General features: G+C 41.3%; 1 protein-coding gene and 1 long non-coding RNA gene across 2 annotated transcripts in view; one reads left to right on the top strand and one right to left on the bottom strand.

Annotated features, from left to right (window-relative positions):
- The window catches only part of LOC123512326, a 44870-nt gene that overhangs the window by 16458 nt on the left and 3908 nt on the right, over positions 1–24504 (top strand). Inside the window, exon 3 of the long non-coding RNA XR_006677064.1 lies at positions 21338–21412. This is a non-coding gene — a long non-coding RNA (uncharacterized LOC123512326). The remainder of the gene's footprint in view (positions 1–21337; positions 21413–24504) is intronic.
- LOC123512325 (glutamate receptor ionotropic, delta-1-like) overlaps positions 11826–24504 on the bottom strand; it is a 129892-nt gene continuing 117213 nt past the window's right edge. The window contains exon 11 of the mRNA XM_045268661.1: positions 11826–12015. The gene's annotated coding sequence lies outside the window, so the exon portion shown is untranslated. The remainder of the gene's footprint in view (positions 12016–24504) is intronic.

The raw sequence follows: 24504 nt of genomic DNA, 5'->3' as shown, positions 1-24504 counted from the left end.
GAAGTGAAGACGTCTACCATGAACTTGGCGTGGAATAAAGTATCCAGAATGCACTTCCACTTCCCTGAAGGCGACATCGGTGCGATCAGAAATTACATAGTAAATCTGTGCCATAGAGCTGGCTTCGATGAAGTTGATAATGATGATGTTCAAGATCTTTTGGAAAGCCATGCTGAACCTCTCTCAAATGATGAACTTATAGAGCTAGACAAGGCATCACAGGAGGCAGAAAAGAGACGAGGAAGAAGAACCTCTGTGTGGCCTGGACATCAAAACTCTTAGAGAATGTCTCAGTGGTATCTGAAAACCCTGAAGGAACGTGACCCAAATCCTGCCAGGAGTAGCAAAGTGGCTCATGACGTAGAGAAAAGTGTCGAGTTATCAAGAAATCTATGGTGAAAAAACAAGAAAAACCAAACAGTCTTCCATCTACTCGTTCTTCAAGCCAGTCAGACATGCCGTCCCTGTCACACCTGCCGATCTTGCTACAGCTGGCCCTTCCACATCCGCTACCGACGGTTCTGCAGCTGGCTCTTCCTCCATATCCTCCTCCTTCAACCCAGTGAAACGTACCGACCCTGCTACAACTGGCCCTTCCTACATATCCTCTATCTTCAAACCAGTGAAACGTGCCGACCCTGCTACAGCTGGCCCTTCCACATATGCTTCTGACAGTGCAGACGACGACGTCTTATCCTCGTCTCCCAGCTCAGCCGAAGATGAGTAAGGGCTGAAATCCCTACTGTCCCTTAGCCTTGGAAGGGACATCATCTGATAGAATACATGGTGAGTGAAAGCTAAATAAAAACATTGTCTGTTTATTTCTTTTCCTCAGTACTTAACTTTTTTTTTTTTTTTTTTTTTTTTTATTTACTATTTTCATGTATTTTCATTTCTGTAGTGGTGTCTTTTGACGTGCTGGAATCATTCCCTATTATTCATGTTATAATGGGTTCGGTATACGGTAATTTCGATATGCAGTAAGGTTTTCAGGAACGCATATGTACCGTATAACGAGGACTTTCTGTACTTACCAGTCACTCTGTCAATTATATTTAAGTGTGAATTTTATATTCCATTAGTATCTTTATTAATTTGTCCATTTTCACTGCATTGTAAGCTTTTGGAAAGTTGACTGCCATCACATGCGGAGCCCTCTTTTCTTAACCCCTTGGCGGATGTTAAAAGCCGCCCTATGATATCTTTTAGTCTCTTGCCCGACGGAAACTCATGCAAGCTTGTCATACTTGTCTCTTTGTATTATGCTGCTATTTTTTTTCACTATATTCCTTGAAGAGGAAAGTCCTTCTCTCGGAGAAAAGAAGAAAGAGAGAGTGACATTTCTAATATTTTAGACACAACGCATGTAGCTTATCTTTCAAGAGAGAGAGAGAAGAAGAGAAGAGAGAGAGAGATTAGAAAATTTGTTTTTGTATTTGTGTGTGTGTGTATTTACCTAATTGTATTTACCTAATTGTAACATACGGAAAAGAGCTATGCTCGTGTTGTCCCGTCTCCATATCTATTAATGTCCAGCTTTTCTTAAAATCATGAATATTCCTTGCGTTGACCACTTCCACGTCTAAACTATTCCATGCTTCCACCCTTCTATGAGGAAGCTATATTTTTCACATCTCTCCTATAAGTGGCCATTTTAGTTTTTCCCATGCCCTCTCGACATTCTTTCATTCCACATACACAGATCTTCCCTATCCATTTTTCCATGCCAATCATCACTCTGTATATTGCTATCAGGTCTCCCCTTTCTCTTCTGTTTTCCAGGGTCGGAAGTTGCATTCTTTTCAGTCTGTCTTCATAAGTCAAATCTCTTAAGTCAGGCACCATTTTGTTGCAGCCCTCTGTACTTTCTCTAGTTTCCTTATGTGTTTCTTTAAGTTCGGAGCCCACTGTATTGTTGCATATTCAAGCCTCGGTCTTATCATTGCAGTAATTATTTTCTTCATCATTTCTTCATCTAAATATCTGACGCCACTCTTATGTTCCTCAATAAGTTCAATACTTCTCCAATTATTTTGTTTATATGTCTCTCTGGCGATAGGTCATTGGTAATTGTCACCCCAAGGTCTTTTTCTTCATGACTGGTTTTTATGTCTTCATTTCCTATCTTGTACATACTCCTGATTCTTCTTTCACTCTTGCCAAACTCTATTTTCTTGCATTTTGTCATGTTGAACTCCTGTGTGTGTGTGTGTGTGTGTGTGTGTATTTACCTAATTGTATTTACCTAATTGTAACATACGGGAAAAGAGCTATGCTCGTGTTGTCCCGTCTCCATATCTATTAATGTCCAGCTTTTTCTTAAAATCATGAATATTCCTTGCGTTGACCACTTCCACGTCTAAACTATTCCATGCTTCCACCCTTCTATGAGGGAAGCTATATTTTTCACATCTCTCCTATAAGTGGCCATTTTAGTTTTTTCCCATGCCCTCTCGACATTCTTTCATTCCACATACACAGATCTTCCCTATCCATTTTTCCATGCCAATCATCACTCTGTATATTGCTATCAGGTCTCCCCTTTCTCTTCTGTTTTCCAGGGTCGGAAGTTGCATTCTTTTCAGTCTGTCTTCATAAGTCAAATCTCTTAAGTCAGGCACCATTTTGTTGCAGCCCTCTGTACTTTCTCTAGTTTCCTTATGTGTTTCTTTAAGTTCGAGCCCACTGTATTGTTGCATATTCAAGCCTCGGTCTTATCATTGCAGTAATTATTTTCTTCATCATTTCTTCATCTAAATATACTGAACGCCACTCTTATGTTCCTCAATAAGTTCAATACTTCTCCAATTATTTTGTTTATATGTCTCTCTGGCGATAGGTCATTGGTAATTGTCACCCCAAGGTCTTTTCTTCATGACTGGTTTTATGTCTTCATTTCCTATCTTGTACATACTCCTGATTCTTCTTTCACTCTTGCCAAACTCTATTTTCTTGCATTTTGTCGTGTTGAACTCCATTTGCCATGTACAGCTCCATTTCCATATTCTGTCCAAGTCTTCCTGGAGTAGTTCGCAATCTTTGTCACATCTCACTTTTCTTAACAATTTTGCATCGTCTGCAAATAGGCTCACATAACTGGACACCCCATCCACCATGTCATTTATGTAGACTGCGAACATTACTGGTGCCAACACTGATCCCTGTGGAACTCCACTCTCCACCAAGCCCCATTCTGATGGTCTGTCCTTAATTATTGTTCTCATTTCTCTTCCTACCAAAAGTCTTCCATCCATTTTAGTAAACTGCCATGCACTCCTCCTACCATTTCAAGTTTCCAGATCAGTCTCTGGTGTGGTACCTTATCAAAGGCCTTTTTTAAATCCAGATATATTCCATCAGCCCAACCATCTCTTTCCTGTATTACATCTATCACCCTCGAATAGTAACATATCAGGTTTGTCGTGCATGAACGCCCTTTTCTAAAACCAAATTGACACTCACAAAGTATGTCATTTTTCTCCAAGAAGTCTGTCCATCTATTCTTCACCACCCTCTCACACATCTTAGCTACCACACTTGTAAGTGACACTGGTCTATAGTTCAATGGGTCTCTCTTGTTACCTGATTTATAGATTGGGACAATGTTAGCTCTTTTCCAGTCTTGGGGCACTACACCTTCCCTTAATGAGGCATCAATTACTTCACAAACTTTTTCTGCCAGTTGCTCCTGCATTCTCTTAAAATCCATCCTGATACCCCATCAGGTCCCACAGCTTTTCTCACTTCTAAACTCCCCATCATATTCTTGATCTCCTCCACAGTTACTTGAAACTCCTTCATAATCCCTTTCTGTTCCATTACCAGTGGTTTGTCAAAAGCAGTCTCCTTTGTGAATACCTTCCGAAAGCATCCATTCATAGCCTCTGCCATTTCCTGGGATCTTCACTGCATACTCCATTTACTTCTAAACTTTCAATACTTTCTCTATTTTTGATGTTGTTGTTCACATGTCTGTAAAAAGCCTTGGTTGGTCTTTACATTTATCAATTATATCCTTTTCTTGTTTCTTTCTTTCTTCTCTTCTAATCAACACATATTCATTTCTTGCTCTTTTGTAACTTTCCCACTGCTTAATCCGTCTTTTCCTTCTCCACCTCTTCCATGCATCCTCTTTTCTTGTTCTAGCCTTTTCACATCTATCGTTAAACCAGTCCTGCTTTCCAACTTCTCTATGTTGTCTTATTGGTACAAATTTTTCTCACCTTCTTTGTATATTTTTATAAATTCCTTCCACTTTTCATTTGCTCCATGTGTGTGTGTGTGTGTGTGTGTGTGTGTGTGTGTGTGTGCACTCTTGTATTTACCTATTTGTATTTACCTATTTGTGTATTACAGGTCCGAGCTAAGCTCTCTGTGTCCTGTCTCCTTGTCCATTCCTGTCATATCTCTCTTTCATCTGATTGACACACCGCGTCAACGACATGACTGCTCAGTTTATTCCACTTATCAATGCTACGATGGGGAAACTGTATTTTCTCACGTCATTTAGACAGATGTCCTTTATTAGCTTTTTCCATGTCCTCGGAGATAATTACTTGTGGTCACCTTTATCAACTCTCTGTCCAGTATGTCAATCTTGTTCACCAATTTATACATAGTTATCATGTCTCCTCTTGTTCTCTCTTCTAATGTGGTCAGCCCCAGCTTCCTCAGTCTTTCCTCATAGTCTAACTCCCTGAGTCCTGGTACCATCCTTGTTGCCAGCCTTTGTACCCTTTCTACCTTCTTCACATTTTTCTTCATATGCGGTGACCAGACACATGCTGCATATTCTAGCTGGGGTCTTATTAAGGTGTATAATATCTTCTTCATCATTCCTTCATCTAGGTATTCCTTCATCTGTGTGTGTGTATGTGTGTGTGTGTGTGTGTGTGTGTGTGTGTGTGTGTGTGTGTGTGTGTTTTCACAAATGTTACAAGGCAGGACGATGTAACTTATCTTCGAGAGGAGAGGGGAGGAGGAAAGGAGATGAGAGAGAGAGAGAGAGAGAGAGAGAGAGAGAGAGAGAGAGAGAGAGAGAGAGAGAGAGAGAGATGGGAACAGTCTATGCCATTGGGTAATTTTAGACACAAGGCGGGATGCATGTAGCTTATTTTTAGTGATTGGTGGAGACAAGGATGGTGAGAGGAGCACTAGGATTTCAAGGACAGCATACGGCGTGTGTAGTTGGTATCCAACACACTATACGGGACAACTGAACTCAAGAAAGCTCAGAAAAGAAATATGACGCCTACGTAGGCATCACTGTATTTGATACTGGGGCTTCATGACGCCTACATAGGCGTCACCGTATTGAAGGGGTTAATACAGTAAACCCACGCACTTGGCGAAAATCACTTTTGGTGGTAGGGTGGTCATGGACTACTGAGTGCATGTTTATCAATTTGAATTCAAACTTGGCAGCCGCATGGCAAACCACGCGGCTCCCCTGTGATGTCAGACCTCTCTCTAAACCAATCAGAATGTAGCGTGAGAGTCCCCGTCAGCAATTTTGTTTGTGCTACCTCTGTTCTGCTAGCGTGGGAATGAATTCTGGCGATTTACTGCCAACATGGCCTCTACCAGCGCAACAGGTGGTACCGGTGGGGGTAAGGACAATGGTAGTGGCAGCAAGGACGAAAGTGGGCGAGGCAAACGGGTGAAAAAACTGGAGTACAAATGAGGAAAGTATCACAAATGCTTGTTTATTGGTCTGTTTTGTACATGTGTTCTAATTTGTGAAGACAAAAGATTTTATTTCAGCTCGAAAGATGGTATTTTAGGAATCAAAAGAGGGACTTTGGCAACGACCAAAGACTGATTGAGGCATTCTTAGGCAATTTATATGGTATAAAGAACTCGTGTTTGGCGAAATTCGCATTTGGCGGTAGTTTCGCCAGACTAATTCATTCGCGAAGTGCGGGGGCTTACTGTCTACTTTTTCTACACAGTATTCTAAAATTAAATTATCTTTTCCTCCTGTTTTTGTAAATCCATTCTGGTTTTCTTTAGTCAATAATTTTATTAGGTGCCTTTTTATATTTTCTTTTACACTATTTGACGTAAATAGTTTAAGATATATTTGTTACTGCTATTGGTCTAACTCCAATAACTTTGATCTATATGTTTGTTAGTTATCATAATTTTTTTTTTTTATTCTTTCTGACTCAGAAACTTTTCCTTTTTCTATTATTTCCCTAAAACTCTGTTTGCAAACTATAAGATTTTTTTTAATATATTATAATGCTTTATAGAATTCTCTCTTAATTTTGTATGAACCTGTTGCCTTTTAATTTTTAGATTCCTTAAACTTTACTTTTTCTTCCTTCATGGAGATCTGGGGACCAGACGATACAAGCTACCCAACCTACAAGATACAAGCGTTCATCCCTTGCACAACTCCAGATTTCTATCCAGAACCAAGAGACTTTCAGTGATCACTTTGCTTGGATAGTGATTGCTAGCTTGATATCAATTCATTCTCAAAATTTGTGCTTCCGTGATCCTTACCCAGCTAAATCGTGCTGGTGTGACTATTAAATAAGACTATTCTGCCTTCTTACAGGCCATGGCCAATAGGCGGATGCATGTTTTGAATTGCAGTCCTGACTTCCCCATTGATATGAGTGACATCAATTCTAGATCCTATGGACGTACTTGAAAGATGCCTAAAGAAATGTAGAGAACTTTTTTTTTCCAGTTTCTCCATACATCATGAGATATGACTTTTAAAGTTTCTGCATTTCATGACATCATCAAAACAGCATGAAAAGCTGTTATTTTAGCTCATTAAAAACTTTCAAATCACTTTAAGGAAAAACTGGTCTGAGAAAATGTTACCCCAATCCCTGTCAATAAATACACTAAATTTCAGGGCAACATGTGTAATGGTTGATTTTATACATGTTTTGAGATATGGCTCTTAAAGTTTTATAAGTTTAGCACCCACATGGTGTTTATCAAAATTGGTAGATTTATTATATGTTGTGTGTTAATCTATAGAGAAACTGCACACAAAGAATAACCTAATTGTTTCTATATTTAATACTTAATTTTGTGAGCTATTTGCCTTGTGGTGACACTATCAGAATTCCTAGTTCTGGTTTTTTGTGCCTTTTTTGCCAGTAGATTTACCTCATTGGTGGGTGTCTTAAGAATGCTGTTTCATAGAATTATGGTTCATTTTAACCGTCAGTAGGCACCTTCCCTTTTCTCCATGAAACGATCCTCTCCGAGTAGATTTTTTGGTCCTAATCAAGATTGGTTCCCCAGTTAGGTATATTTCTCCCTCTGCTTTCCTATTCTCCTCCTCCACATGTATTTTTCTGATTTTTTTTTCCTTGATTTTATCTTTCTTCTTAGCTTCTGCTATCAAAAGTGAGATCCACTTCCTGTTCCTTGTCTCCAGAATCTCGTTCCCTGCTGTGCCAAATGCTTCAGCTTCACCTGCCACAGAGCGAAGGTTGAATTTGGTAACAACTCAGTGAACACCATACTCCTTCCTTAGCTGTGAATAAAACTTTGTCTTCAGCAGTTCGTTCCAGATTGCATTTTCCAGGCATTCATTGTTGTTTTGGGTGTCACCTTTGCACTTCTCTAAAAGTTTGTTGTTACATATGCATATGAAAGCTGGCATGATGTTCCTTACCAATGGCAGGGTAAGCTATATGTGCATGTGGTTCTTATAAGAGGGTATTGGAAGATCTTTTGCCATTGCTCACTTGGCAAAACGCCAACTTTTTTTTTTATACTATGTGGGTTTTTCACTAGAATGTATGGGCTAAAGGGGGTACTTTTTGTGGTACCTCTTATCTCAAAGCCCACTCGCTATGAAACCGTTGCCCCAAGTGAGGAAGCCCAACCTACACTCGGACCGAGGACAGGATTTGAACCCATGCGCTTGGAGACCCCTCGGACCACAAAGCATGCATGATTCCACTGTACCACAGCGGCTTCTCTTCCCATCTGGGGATCCACTGTGCTGAGGCTTGGCATCAGTGCTGCTGCAATGGCAAAGTGTTGCATAAATTGCCCTCTTCATGTCCTCAATGGTGTGTTCTGCTTTGTTGCACTGGCAAAATACCCAGCCAGTCGCATTACCTTTCTCGAGTGAGTGCATTCTCTTTCTGGCCACCCAGCTTATGCACCTGTTTAGCTTGAAGATGTGTTATACTCAGCCTTTTCTGCACATGATTAGCACATTCAGTTTTTTCCAGGACAATTTTGTCTCCTTGTGGCTTCATATCCTGAACAACAGCGTCACTAACAGAGATTACAGACACTTACCTGAATTTACATTTCTCCACACTCCTCTTCCAAAGGATTTTCCAACCTTCAACTTCCATTGCTGGTGAGCTGCCATGGAAGTTCCTGTCACACTTACTTTTATGCTACTGCCACCATGTTCATTTCTATCATGGTCCTTGTTGTCTGTACACACTCTGCAATACTTAGACAGAAAAACAAAGTCAATTACCATGTTGGTCTTGGTTTCAATCACGCCCACAAATCCGTAATTGGCTGTGAAACTATGTTTTGACCATGAGCTTATAAAGCCTATAGACTCTAGGGGATTTTCCTTCCCACACTTCTTCCTCTCAGATGAAAACAAACCATAGTTAGTCTATTTCTGCCATTTCACCAGGATCCTACAATCACAGTTTTACATTAATACTTCTTAAGAATGCACTGATATTTCTATTTACTTACCACCTCAATGTTAGGCTGCATGTGGAAGTATCTTGCTTCTAAGATTGTTGGCAGATCACTCATTGGCTTACATGTTGACACTGTTACATTGCCATCCCCTTATGCCCGGCAACTACGTCCAAGTCTGTTCACTTGTCCCATCATGAATGCTGGTGTTCATGTCGACATCTTGCCACCTGGCTGGCTGGCAATGTTTTCAAACCAGCTTCCAAAATCTGATGTCCCATTTTCCTACTATGGAGGAGAACACAGATGTGGAGGTTACTCACCACCAAAAGATCTTGACTTGAAAGACCACCAAGTAGTGAAGCTTGGCACTCGCCTCAATATGTCACGAACATGAGCACCGACATGTGAACATGAATACCACAACAACAGTCTTGATAGGTTATATAATACCAAACTTGTGCAGACTGACCCTGCACATAGGCATTTTGGTGACTTTGCAGGGAACCCAATACTTGGTATAGTCAAAGTGCTACAGGTGATCATACTTAACCTCTTCAGTACTAGGACGCATTTTTACCACAAGTTTTGGATGTAATTAGACGATTTTATTGACATTAGGAAGGGTTTATAGAGGTTAGAGGATTAATGGCCACAGAGTTCACTATTTCAATCTCCACATAAGTTCTGAAGCTGTATAAAATTGCCAAATAGTAAGCACAATAAATATGAAAACACGTCATGGTACTGAAGGGGTTAACCAAAGACCAATGTCCATGCTCCCCCAGTGCAGTACAACCTGAACATACTACTGATGCCTTGATCAGCCCTCCAGCCATATGGTAGCTATTGGCTTAAGTATCTTCACCTATGTCACTGGTCTAGCAAACATAATTGAGATATTGAGGAAAAAAAATTGCCATGGCTGTCCCACAAATAAATTGGTTAGTGTCTGACCATATTGAGGAAAAAAAATTGCCATGGCTGTCCCACAAATAAATTTGTTAGTGTCTGACCAGTTTGTTATTGAGCAAAATCCGTTACTGAGAGGTTCATCTTAGCAAGGCTTCTCTGTTTATTTTTACTTGTTCAGTGGTAGGCTCTCTGCTTACAATATAGTTAGGTGTCTCTTGAGAGCTGGCCTGAGGCTGTTGTGCCTCATTGTGTAGTGATATAACTGGTGGCCACCCCAGCTGGTAGTGGTGCTAGTTGGGTACTCAGCATGATAGAGATTATTAATGTTGCTCTCCTTGTTTGTTTGTTAGCAGTGTGTTTTATCTCCATGGTATTGTTTTGTTACATGCTACTGGCTTCATTGCTCTGTAATAACTTTGAATTGAAAGAATTACATTTATTCTCTACAATGATGTATACTCTGTCCCCAGGTCCTATTAAGTAAGTTGACAATGACCCATCTTCTGGGAGGCTCTATATGGCATTTTTCAGTAGGAGTCTGTGATATTCTGTGAGCATTGCTGATTTGGTGCCACTTTAGCATGCGATCTACTGGGATATTTAGTTTGGCGTGCAGTCTACCATGACATTTACATTCATTTTCTTTAAACTGTGAATATTGGCATTCAACATTCAGTCGCTTGCATGTTTGCTCCTGTCACTGGATCCATATTATATATATTCTTGATGGTTCACTATGAAATGGCAGTAACCAATGGCGTTTAGATTTCCATACACGGTCTGTCATGCCACTGCACATGAAAATACCAACAATCAGAGCCTTGCTTTAAACCCAAGGCCCATCAATCCTGCATTCATGATTTTTTTTTTTTTTTTTTTTTTTTTTCTTCATCATCTTGGGAGAATGCCGCCAGTACGTTGTATCTCTTCCTTTCTTCCTCATTTCTATTTTTTCTTATATATATATATATATATATATATATATATATATATATATATATATATATATATATATATATATATCCTTGCAGCCTTCTGTTTCCCAGAGTTTTGTAGTTCTACATAATATCTCTTCTGTTGCTGCTTGTGATTTTAGTAGTATCTTTATTGGCCTTGTTGTTCCATCTTGGTAAGGTCCCATTCTATGTATTTCCTGTACTTCCTCCCCTAGGTTCTGCCTATCTTCGTCGTTTAGATTTTTTAGTAGGTCCTTGACTGATTTCAATTCTTCTTTTTATGTGGTGTAAACATCAGGGGTGTGAATGTCTGTAGTGTACATGTCTGGTATAAATTTCTGTGGTGAGAGTAATTGGTGGCAGTGTCTGTGGTGTCTACAAAGATGTTGAGGATTGTGATGGTGATGATGGTAATTTAGATGATTAAGATATTGACAGATGAATCTGTCGTATGTTATCAAGTAAGGAGATTGATATTTAATATTTAATTTGCTTATTGTTTTTTTTCTCTAACATCTTGTATTGTGCATGCCCCATTATCATTCACATTGAATCAAAGTACAAGGACCCAGCCATTCTTGTTTGAGCGTGTCACCTCTCTGGTGTTCTTTCCTTGATTTTCATCAGGTCTCCAGTCTTTAAACTGAATGTTTTCATCTCTGTTTTTAGTCCATAATCTATTTTTACTATGATTGTTTTATGAGTTATATGAATTCCTGATGCTTGCAGTGGTAAACAATCACTGATGCTTCTAAACCTGTAGGAAAAGATGTATTATTATGAAATTTCCAGTTAAAGTTTTTAGAAAAGAACAGTTCAAGTATTTTCACTGTAGAAGAGAATACTTATCTTTCACTAGGAAGAAATCATAGTAGTCTAATATCCATTGAGGGGGCAGGATATATGAAGGAATTGTCTTTTGAGGCATTGAACAGAAAGATTTATCCTGCTTTACAAAGAAATCATTAAAAAAGGTGAGAAAATCAGTGTTCTGCAGATTTGCAGTGTAGATTATTTAATTCTTATGTAGTTGGATATCTACTGAATTACAATAAATGCAAGGCAGATTCATAACTAGGAATAAAAGGCAAACATTTGGTTGATATCATATTTGAATATTAAGTGGGTTATAGGACAGATTCTTTTGAAGCACCACTACTTATGGGTTTAGGAGCCCAGTGGCCATTACCTACCACTGCACCAATGGAATGACTGGTAAAGAAACTTGGTAAAGAAACTTGAGATAGGAGAGATGGATTGAGATTGTTTGAGGGGAAGTATAAGAAACAAAGACAAAACCCCTGATTGATCTTTATTGATAAGAGGAGACAAGCTACAATTTATACTATTTCGTTTACTGAAGGCTTTATTTATAGAACTATTTGCCAAAGTCTTCAATGACCTGCAGTCTGCTTGCTTCAAGAATTTTCCAGAGTTGGCATATAGATCATGCTGTCTGAGTCATGGGACTGGAGCCCTACTTCATCCTCTGAAATGAAGAAATAAATGAAGAATTAAGTATAGCTCTGTTAATAGTGGACAAAGATGGAATTGTTAATACCTTTCAAACTTGTCTGGTACCTTATAAGATTGTTTGCTGTAGTAAAGAGTGATGTTCAAAAGATATGCAAGAAAATACTTAAATGTGCATATTGATTGTAACCCATTCATGGTTATCTATACTGTTACATGTAGACCTATACTCTCCCTGGTCATAAACAAAAAAGAAGAAAAGATTGGCATAATGAACAAGAAAGTTGCTTATGGAAATTTTTCATTTATTTATTTTTTTAAAGCTCCCTCTTGGCATTTAATTGGGACCTCTGGCATGGCACTGTCTGATGTGACCCCACCACTAATTTACTATAGACACTTATTCTCTTTGGAGTATAAGTGGTGTTAAGCGAGTAAGTGTAAGTATGAAGTCAGTGGTTGGTTAAGTGGTGGCTTGCCCAACAAGCATCCAGATATAATTATCACCTCAATTACATATTTAGACTGGAGAGAAAACAAGAATTCCTGCCATCTGCTCTTTAGAGGTTAAAATGGTCATTTGCTTATGTCAGATATCCCTCCCCTTCCTTGCCAACAGAGGAGGTCTTCGGGTACGGGGGCTGTGGCTGCAGCCCCTAGGCAAATGAAATTTGCCTGGCGTTTTTCTTCTTTCTTCTTCCTCCCTTCTCTTTCTCTTCCCCTTCTTTTTCCCAAGGTGTGAGAGCTGTACTGATGGGGATGTGAAGCTGGGCTTGTTCCAGTCATGAATGGCCTCAGTGAACCATAGACTTGGTACCCTTGTTCTTCTTTTGCCCTTACCCCTCATGAGGGCTCTGAGGCATGGATCTCCTTATTTCCTTCCTCTTAAACCTAGTTCACCATGGCTGATTTATGAAAATTATAACTTATCTCTTATCAGGGCTCTGGGATCTGCCCCTCACCAACCTCATCCCATCCCCATCCTCCCTGGAACTGACCTTGACTCCCCCTCTTGACCAGCCCTTGACTACCACTCTGCCTGTTCAACAGCCCCCTGGGGATAAATCCTTGCCCCCAATAAATGATCTTGTCCAGCAGCTACAAACAACCATGATATCTATGCAATCTCTCTCTCTCTCTCTCTCTCTCTCTCTCTCTCTCTCTCTCTCTCTCTCTCTCTCTCTCTCTCTCTCTCTCCTTCTACCATGACATGCCTCACCTCAAGGGGATTTAACCCCTGATGTCTTTGGCCACTATCTTCCACTTTTTTTATGCGTCCCTCTACCTCTGCTCCTTCCCCAGCTTTTCCTGCTGCCTTGTCCTCTACCCTTACCCCTGTCTCACCTCCTATGCCTTCTCTCCCTCCTATTGATGCCCCCAGTCTTGCTTGCAGTCTGGCACTTGATGTTCCTCATCCTCCTCTACTACTACCTAAGTCTCTACCCACTCTCCTATTGTCTCCTCATTTTTCTGTCCCCTGCTCCTCTTTCTGCTGCCCCTCTTTGGCCCCACTTTCTTTACTGCTAGCCCCTTTCTTTCTCTTCTCCCTTTTCTAACACCTCCTTTCCCTCCTCTCCAGCTCCATCTTCCATCATTACCTTAGTTCCTTATGTTACCCTTCCTTCTGGGAAGATGATGGCACAACCCTGGACAGGTTCATCTCATAGTGCATAACATCTTTTTCTCTATGATCTTCTCTTTACCCATGAGGGACTGTTTTTTTTGTTATCCCTCCTGCCACTCCCTTCTCCGAGAATAATCTTTCAATGCTGCCTCTATGAACCGGTGGGCAAGGTCTCTTTCCGGACCTGGCTTCACCACTTTCACCTGTATGTATACAATCAGCAGCTGAGTCTTGGGTCATGTCCAATTTGTTGGCTCCATCCAACACTCCCTTCTGTGCAATCCCCGACACCCACTTTAACACATGTACAGACATTATTTCCATCTCTCCCCAGGACTGTCCAAATGACAACAAGGCTTGATCAGGCTGCAATGTTGACCTCTCGGCCTTCTTTGTGATTATGATGCTGTCAATGTTTGCCATTAAATTCAGTCTCCCCAGGGTTACCAGAAGAACCCCCTACCAACATTGACCGGATCTCTTTCTGACATCATGAACTCTACCTTCATGTCTACGTTATGGGGTGTCTTGTGCCCTGTCCATGTCTAAGTTACAGGATGGTGTCTTGCACTCTGTCCAGCCGTATGTCCCTCCGCCTCAACAATGCCGAAAATGTTGGCAATTTGGCCACCCCAAGCATCACTGCCATTCTTCCCTTCATTGCATGTTGTGAGAGCATGACACCCACAAAGATTGCCTAACTCCTGCCCAGTGTAGCTGCAGCTGCAGAGGTCCCCACAATGCCCTCTATCATGGCTAGTCGACATAGAAATTTGAGGCTGAGGTCACTGGTATTCACTTGCTTGCATAAGGCCCACCAGGAAGCCAGCACTTCAGCCCCTCTCCTTACCTTCTCACCCTGCCCCTGTCTCTGCCTCTGCCCCTCACATTCTTGCCACATTGTCTTCTGCCTCCCTCCTCGGCCCCTCCCTCCACCCACCCCGTCTCCCCTATTCCCTCTTCCTCCTCCCCCTTGTTTCATCCTTCCTGTCTCCTGTTCTAATCCTTTCTCTATCCTTGACTCAAATACTCCTACCTTCATTCCTTCACATGCTCTTGACCCTTCCACTTTGTGCCCCCAGCGCTCCCATCCTACTAAATGTGTAGTGGATAAGATGGTGAGCATGGGATCGGGCAGACATCCATGCATAGGTTTGAATCCCAGCATATACAGTCTTAAAAACTTTGCTATTTGTCGAGTGGTTTAAAGTTACCTATATGTGACCATGAGATCCAGGTTCTAGGTGGTTACACCAAAGGTGTACTTGGGTAGTGATATGGGCCCTAATATGGGTACCACTGTAAATAAAATTGCCTGTGCCACTAATGGGTGGAAGCTGGAAAAAAAGAAAAAACTTTTGCTTCCCCTCCTACTCCCTCCTCTCCCTTCAATCCTGAAAGTGAGACCCTTGATGACATCTCCACATTCATGGACAGCACAGCTCCCTGTTCTCCCCTCCTATTTCCTTGTCCCTTTCCCTCCCAGCCCTTCCTGTCCAGGTTGTGGCTTCCATTCACCCTACTCCCATGTGCCTTCCTCCTACTCTAGTTCCCCTGCCTCAGTCTCCTTCTGTCTTCCCTTCCTGGCCTTCCAGCTCTGGTCCCCACCTCCTTCCCAAATCCAGCGCCCCTTCCTTCACCCTTGGCACTAATTCCACTTCCCCTCCCCAACCTGCCTCCCCATCTTCAGTGCAGTCCTCTTCATCTGCCCTCCCATCTTTGCTGTTTCAACCCTCCTCTCTGCTTCCTGGTTGCTCTCATGCTTATCTCTTTTAACCTTATTCTCTTGTTTCCTTTCACCTTCCTTCCCGACCTCTTGATTTCAATGCCCTCCACTCCCTTCTTTCCAGTCTTTCTTTCCCCCTCCCTGTGGTTGGTCTTTAGTTGACATCAAACACTTTGGAGGGGATTCTGTGGTCACTGCTCATGGCCATTCTCTCAATCCCTTCCTTCAAGACTTCAACCTTTTTCTCTTTAATACTGACTCCCCCACCCACTTTGATCTTCACACCCAGTCTTTCTCCTGTCTTGACCTTACCTTCTGTTCCCCTGACCTTCACTGGTTGGTTCTTGACCGCAATCTCTGTAGCTATCACATCCCCATTCTTCTTTCTTGTACTTCCTACATTCCCCTCCCAGCTCCCCTTGCTAGTGTTTTGGTAGGGCCGACTGGCATGCTTTTACCTCTCTATCTACTCTGCTCCTCCTCTTCTGATTTTACTTCCTCTGACATAGTGGATTACTTTATTGTATCTGTTCTCGCTGCTGGTTTTGTTTCCATCCCTAAGACTTCTCACTCCTTTGCCTCCAAGTGTATTCCCTGGTGGAACCCTACTTGCACTACAGCTTACTTCTTTAAACCCAATTTATCTTTGGATTGGTAAAAAAACATTTGCGTGTTTTTTTCTCTTTGTATGAAGACATGTTATTACTCATGGTGAGTTTTGACAAAAGTGACCTCTATTTTAGAAGATACATTTAGCTAACAAATTCATCTAGTTGGGTGTGGTGAAGGAAATCTCAAGGACATAGTGGTATGTCTGGTTAAAAATGAAATGTTAATAAAATGTAGTGGTATGTCCAGTTAAAAATGAAATGTTAATAAAATGTGTAGTTTTTGTTGTTTATTTCAAGTGAACTACAAATTTCTCTTACAAAACTAGATATCCTTTTGTAAAATTATGAAAATGCATACCCAAACATTGCAATGGTTACTTAAAATTATATTTCAACAAAAAAGTTAATTTTTTTCCTCTATCTGCTCTTGCCTTTCTGTTCAATTCTTACATTCATCATAATGAATTTTTCAATACAAAGTATATAAACAAACCTTCACCTTTCAAGGTTTTTTTTCTCATAATACCATATAAGGCAGTGTGGAAGTCAACAAAGCAGTTTTTGCAGTTGTTGAGGCAGAGGTTCACTTTGCCCTTGATGCAAACTGTGTTTGTTCTTTCAGTACAACCATGTTTCTTGCACTGTCTTCTTGGCTCCTCTACCTTTGGCAAATGACTGACATAGTCAAGCCTTACTGGACTTTCAGGTGTGGTTTGTCATGGCTCTTCTACTTTTTTTCTCACTGGAGAAATTTCTGCAGAGGATGGCCTCCCTCATTTGAGGTCACATAGAGGTTTACCAGACCTCATCAGTGCAACTGCTACTCTTGGCTAGAATGTTGCTAATTGTGAAATCCCTGATTTTGGCAGCTGTAAGTTACTTGCACATCTCTTCTATAAAGCATCCAGCTGTTGACAAGCAGCATGTCCATCATGTGGAATATAGACCTGTGGTTGTATTTTTTGGACTTTATGTTGTTTCTGCAGAGAGTGATAAGGCAATCTACAATGTCTACACTTCCCATGCACTTATTGTATGAACTAACCTCTGCCTTGACGTGTTGCCATAATACCACTGCAGGCCTTGATAGTGCTCACTATCAGATGCTCCACCACCTTCCTGCCACTTCTCTAACCTTCTTACTCCTTTTAGCAACATTTATTTAACTGTGGATTCCATCCCCTCCCCCAATGGTGCAAAGCACTTATCCTTCCTTTCCTCAAGCCTATTAAAAAATCTGGTGGTCTCTCACAGGATTATTTACCCATTGCTTTGACTAGCTGTGTCTGCAAGCTTCTTGAGCACATGATCAACTTCCAATTGATGTGGTATCTTGAATCAAAGAGCCTTCTCTCCTCCTTTCAGTTTGGCTTTCAGTGTACCCATGGGACAGCAGAGCCTCTTGCCCACTTACATATGTGTATTGCTTTCACTTTTGCTCTGTAAGAATCTGTCCTCGCTTCGCTGCCTTCTTCGGTCTTAAAGAGGCTTATGATACCACTTGGCACTTTCACATTCTCCATCAATTGTCCTGTCAGTATTTCTGGCAACATGGAGGTTTTCCTCCATAACTTCCTCCAGGATTGTTCATGTTAGGGTCACTTCTTGCTCCCTTTCCTTTTGTCAGTCCAAGGGTGTGCCCCAGGGTTCAGTCTTGAGTACTAGCCTCTTTATCCTGGCCATCAGCAACATTGTTTCTGCCCTCCCTCCTGGTGTCAGGTCTTCCCTCGATGTGGATGATTTTGCCATCTATGCCTTGGGCAGTTCCTCCTTTCTTCATAGTCACCTACAGTTTGCTGTTATTGCTGCCTCTTTGTGGGCCACTGACCATGACTTCTGATTTTCCTCTGCAAAGTCTTTCTCAATTTACTTTTCTTGTTCTCATGCTGCTTGCCCCTTACCCTTCTTTATGGTACCCCTCTCAAGTACCCTACCTCTGGCATGTTTCTTTCTTAGTCTTGCATTTGACTCTCAATTCACTTGGTGCCAACTTATTCTCTCAGGATACTACCCTTCACCACCTCCACTTCCTACAGACTCTCTATCATGTGTCTTGGGGTGCTGACCACAAGATTTTGCTTTCGTGCTTTTGCTGCATACAGTGCTCATCCTTTCAGTCCTTGATCACGGCTGCCATGTCTGTTCCTCCGCCTCCCCCTCCATCCTCGTCCTCCTCAACCCTGTCCAGCACCTTGGTCTCTGCCTTGCTCTTGGTGCCTTCCTGTCTTCCCTTATAGAGAACTTGTATGCTGAGTCTGGCCTTCCTTTTCTTTCCCTTTGCTGGGCCTTCCTCTCTCTCCACTGTTATGCCTGCTCCCTCTACTTTTCCTCATCAGCTTTGCACATTTGTTCTCTGTCCCTGCTCTTTGCCTCCAAGTCCCAGTTATCCCTCCCCCTTCCCCTTCTTATGTATCCCTTCTGTCTCATCCTTCTTCCCCATCACTTAACCTGTCTCCTATTCTCTGTCTCCTTTAAGGCCACGTCGCTGGGTGTCTGAGCGGGTCTTGGCAGGTAATTCAGATTTGCACGCCTTTGCCCCATCATGCGGTTACACGATGACTCATTGTCTCGATTTACACCACGGCTGGCCAGTGTGGGATGGGTGACACCTGACATCTGCTCACCACTCACCGGAGACAACGCCCACGCACAACTGCTCTTTGGGCTATTGTACTGGCTTGTGTTATCAAGAAGAAAAAGAAGAATAGAAAAATATGGACGAGACAATGGCTTCTTCGAAGACAAACTTTAGGCAGCTACTAGCAGATATTCAGAGCACTAGCAATAGAAGGCAATGGAGCTTTGAAAAACTATACAAGGCTGCCTGTGACTGTTTTTCACACCTTACTGGAAAAAACAATGCCCTAATAGAAAGACAGGACACAACAATGCGGGAAAGTGGTTTCAGCAGGAGCCAGACTTGAAGCAACACTTCTGTTTCTGGCTACAGGCTGTTCATTCACCAGGCTACAGTACCACACCAGAATATCAAGAACATCCCTCAGCGTCATAATACCTGAGACCTGTCAAGCAATCTATGATGTACTAAAGGATGACTACATGAAGGTAAATAATTAACCCTTTCACTACGGTGACACCTATGTGGGCATCATGAAGCCCCAGTAGCAAATACGGTGATGCCTACGTACACGTCATATTTCTTTTCTGAGCTTTCTTCAGTTCAGTTGTCCCGTATAATGTGTTGGATACCAACTACACATGCCGTATGCTGTCCTTGAAATCCTAGTGCTCCTCCCACCATCCTTGTCTCCACCAATCACAAAAGATAAGCTACATGCATCCCACCTTGTGTCTACAATTACCCAATGGCATAGACTGTTCCCATCTCTCTCTCTCTCTCTCTCTCTCTCTCTCTCTCTCTCTCTCTCTCTCTCTCTCTCTCTCTCTCTCTCTCTCTCTCTCTCTCTCTCTCTCTTCCTCTTGAAAGATAAGCTACATCGTCCGCTTGTGTCTAAAATATTAGCAAATATCTCTCTCTCTCTCTCTCTCTCTCTCTCTCTCTCTCTCTCTCTCTCTCTCTCTCTCTCTCTCTCTCTCTCTCTCTCTCTCTCTCTCTCTCTCTCTCTCTCCGAAGAGAGAAGCGTCCACTTTCCTCTTTGAAGGTGACATAGTGCCTAAAAAATAGCAGCATAATACACAAAGACGACAAGTATGACAAGTTCACAAGTTTCCCGCGCTTGGGCGCGCGGCACTACCACCCGTATATCATACAGGCGGGCTTTTTTAACATCCGGCGCAAAGGGGTTAAGATGACAATGTACACTATTTAGATTTATTGATCTATACTGTATTTTTTTTTCTTTTCCGGTACATCAGTAGTTTATAATAATCTGATGTATTGCAGGTAAGAGTAGTATGAAAAAAAAAAAATTTTAATGTTACTAGGTAGGCTAGGTAGAAGGCACTGTCACTGTCATGATGAGGTGGTGATGTCGCATCACCCTCTGACACTCGCTGTGTGAACCCAACACTGCTGGCGAGGCTCGTGGCGCGCGACTATTAACCCATGCACCGTGCTCTGGTGTGTTGTGGGGACCGCCGTGGAGAAACACAGACGCTCTGTCGCATCGTGTGACGTGGCCTTTACCCTTCTGTGGCTTTCCCCTCCTCTTTCCCTTTGTCTGTCTGCCTTTCCTGCTTCCCCGAAGTCTGATATCCCTCCTTGTGTCCTTTGTTCCTGCTTCCTGGCCCACCTTCATACTCATTCTGATAGCATCTACATCTATACTGATGGCTCTAAGTCTTCTGTTAGCTCAATCAGGCTGTGCTGTCCTTTTCTCTGAAAGCTCTTTCCAGTATCATCTTCCTCTCGAGGCTAGCGTTCTTAATACTGTGCTGATTGCAATACTTTTTGTCCTCCACCGGATCCTCCGCTCCCCCCCCACTTATAATATTTATACCGACTCTTGGTCATCCTTCTCCCTTTTATCCTCTTTTCTTCTCATCCTCGTGTCCATGACATCTAGGACTGTTTGTTTTGTCTTTCTGTCCATCACAAAACAGTTAATTTTTGCTGGGTGCCTATCCATTTCAGAATCCCCTATAATGATACTGTTGATTCTTAGCATGTGATGTCCTCCTCCTCCCCAATAATGATACTGTTGATTCTTAGCATGTGATGTCCTTATCATTCCTGCTGTTTGCACACTACCTGTTTACGATTATTTCACAGCTTTTCGGTCTTTTCTTTATGCCTGCTGATAATCTTTCTAGTCCACTCTTGCTTCTAATTAACTTCATGCTGTCAAGCCCTCTGTTTTTCCTTGGTCTAACCCATCTCATCCCACCAGATACTGGGAGACTGCCTTGGCCCACCTATGCATTGGTCACATCAGACTCACCCATTCTCACTTGATGTCCCATTCCCTTCCTGTCCTTCTTGTGGCATTGTTTCCTTTCTTTACCATCTTTTGTGGCCCACCTTCATGGCCCCTCACCTCTCTTCCCTATCCCATGCCCCTGCTGTCTTGTTGAAGTCCTCACTGAGTCACCTTTCTTTTCTCTTATTGCCCTTGTGTCCTTCTTCCGTGCCATTAACTTCCTTCATCTGATCTAGCCCCTCTCAACCCTCTCCCCCTTTCTAGCCAGTGGTTATCCAATAGTACCATGTGGCCTTTACTGCCTGGCACATTTCTTGCCCCCCACCCCCATATTATTTTGTTGGATATGAAGATATTTGTAATATTAATCTTACTTGCAGCTTAGCCAGTTCAGCTTTTTTTTTTCCCCATGATGTGATAAATAGTGAATAGCATGGTGGTTGTCATTCTGTGGATTAACGCTATGAAATCCCTATTTATCTGATCATGAATTACCTTTAGACTACTGTTTATAATAATCTAGCTTTTTATTAAAGGTGATCTGCAGGGTTCCTAACTCACCTAGTGCCAAGTGCAAGTTACTTTGTGGTGGGATGTCATTCTTCTTTCAGGTGAGACACACTATTTATTGTCTTGATTATCATATGTCAGGGGTCCTCAACCTTTTTAATCTTACGTACCCCTTGAAGTCTTTTAGTATTGGTCATGTACCCCTTACCCACAATGCAGCATAAGGAAGGGTAAAAATAAATGCATGGTTTATTGACTTAATTTATTTTTAAATTTAAATTGTGTTATATATGTGGAGCAGACAGAATTTTCAATTAATATGTGTATGTCACTATGAGGTAGTGTTGATAGGAACTAGTACTTCACAGGGAAACACTATGGAACTATATCAGACACTTTTCGATCATTGTGGCAGTGAACTAGTGTTGCTTTTAGCTTGTTGCAACTTGCAACTGTAACAGTGATACAAAGTCACTGTGTGTGTGAATAGCATATAAAGATATTAAATCAGAACTAAATATTATATAGGTTTGCAATGTTGTGTGGCAACTGTAATCCAAGAGGGCTTTCTCTTAAGTGACGTAACTTAAAAGAGTTTCCTTGTTAACGTGTCCTGATTGTAGTGGAGGACACATCTAGCCTAGCACATGTAGGCCACATTGAATACTACAGACAGGTTGGCAGTTTTTCAAGACTAAAGTATTTTAAGAAACCTACAACATACCCCTAAAATTCCTCTCACGTACCCCTGGGAGTACGTCTACCCCAGGTTGAGAACCCCTGTCATATATGATGGATTCTTCAAATTGCCTGATGGTATCTGTAGTTAAGGTTATTTTGTTAGATAATATCAGTGTAGTAATTACTGGAATATTATTCCCAGAGTTTATTAGATCATTCAGACATGGTTTATAATCTGGATTACAAAACTTCTTTTACTGGGATAAAACTAATAATTCAACCACTGAAATGACTTCCACTTCGACATTATCATTTTTTTTTTTTTTTTAAGTGTCAAACAGGGCAAGGCTAGATAGAAGGGTAATAGAACTAATGTGCCCTCCCTGTCATAATCAGGATAGATTAAATCATAGGAGTGATCAGCCCTATCAGGAAAAAAATGTTATCTGTTCTTATGTTGAGTCAACTAACATGCTTAGTCTATCTAATGTTTAGATCTTTCCTTAATGATGTGAGCCATTTACTGAGGTACAGGCACCTCCCTTTTAACACGTGTTCTGTTACCCCGATTTCGATCTTACACGACTTAAAATTTATCAATATACAGTAATACTCCGCTTAATGAACGTTTGTTTAACGAATTTCCGGTTTAACATACTATATAAAGTTAGACCAAAAATCGCGGCCACTCAGCAGCTTCTTCTTCTTGTGACCCTTTTGCTTGCGTGTTACTTTCATCATGATGTTTATGTTTTCACTCCTCTCTTGCCTGCTATAAAGGATTTCATATCTTAGTATTCATATACGCTCATGCCACGAGGATAACCTTGACTCCGTGGCACTGAGTGATAGTGAATTACTAATGAAATACGGCGGTATTTCATTAATAATTCAGTCACTCAGTGCCACGGAGTCGAGGTTATCCTCATGGCATGATTGTATGTGAATACTAAGATATGTTATCCATTATAGCAGGCAATAGAGGAGTGGAAACAAATATCATGGTGAAAGACAACACGCAGGCTAAAAGGGTCACAAGAAGAAGAAGAAGAAGCGGCCGAGTCACCACGAGTCTCCCACTTTGTCTGTGGCTCATCTCATCTCTGCTTTATTTTTTGGTATTCCATGTAAGATTTCACTTTATGCATTACAAAACAATCCTTTCTTGGGGCAAGGTTTGTAAAAAGCTAATAGAAATGTTGTTTTGTGAACATAAATGTAAGAATGTGAGAGAATTTGTACGTAGCTCCTCTAACTTCCAATGACTCGTATGACATCATAAAAGTAGTGGTAAATCGGTGGCCCAATATGCTGCCAAACGTATATATAATTTTTTTCTTGTTACCCATGTGGTATGGTGGGGACTAGCCCAGAACGCATCCCCCCTATTTCCATTAATTCTTATGGGAAAATTACGTCCGCTTAACGAATTTTCGCTCTACAAACAGCTTTGACACCCCGTATCCTGTTCGTTAAGCGGAGTATTACTATATAGTCTGTTAACACGAAATGTTCGATGTTACGCGAGTTTGATTTTCCTGCCTACTCTGGTTGAGTATCCCGCAGCCAGAGCGCGGGAGAGGTGCTTTCCCGAGGTCCAGAAACGTAACCCCAACTATTACCATTATTTCTTATGGAGAAATTATGTTCTGTTACCACGATTTCTGTTAACAAGATGTCTCCAGGAACATAACCCTCGTGTTAACGGGGAGGTGACTGTATTTCATTTACTACTGTCTTTATGGAGTATTCCATCTCATTATATTTATAAGATGCAGACTACTTCATGTACTTGATTTGTTTTGCTCCTCAAATCCTTGCAGGTTTAGTGTTTCTATGCAATGATTTAGTTTCATCAGTGAGACTAGCTTAAAGGTTTTCAGTAAGCACTGATCTAAGATACCCCTTAAATCCATCATTTTACGTTTCTTTTAGAGATGTATCAGGTATCAGAATTCAGATTCACAGTTCCAGAGGTCATACATACATGTTTTGCAGAAGGAAAAGCAGATGTCAACTTTTACCAATTTGCAGATTTAGATACTAAATTATGACATCCACAGGGTTGTTGTGTTCAGGATCTTGGTATAAAATCACTACATGGCACCAATTACAGGCAACTCCCCCTTAACGAACGGGTTACGTTCCTAAAAAAACCCTTCATTAAGTGAATTTTTGTTAAGTGAACCAATTATAACAAGTTTAACCCGACTTGAACTTCCATTGAGAATAAACAAAGCGAGAGTGCATCATAGTACAGTGAAAGGTTTAATGAAAGTAAAAATTATGAAGTTAAACATTTAGGCAGTTTAATTTGTCATTGTAATCTACACTAATATATGTATGTACATAACTTTATTATGTTGATGATCTTAGATTTATGAAGGGAGGGAGAGTGAAATGGGAAAGACACTAACCAGCAACCTGTGGAATGTAAACAAAGGGCGCATCATTGTACCGCATACAAAACTTATGTACCACATTTCCACAAGGTTTTCCATTTTATCCATTG

The sequence above is a fragment of the Portunus trituberculatus genome, chromosome 33, assembly GCF_017591435.1.
Source record: "Portunus trituberculatus isolate SZX2019 chromosome 33, ASM1759143v1, whole genome shotgun sequence".
Lineage (NCBI taxonomy): Eukaryota > Metazoa > Arthropoda > Malacostraca > Decapoda > Portunidae > Portunus > Portunus trituberculatus.
This window is presented reverse-complemented; position numbering and strand designations above follow the sequence as displayed.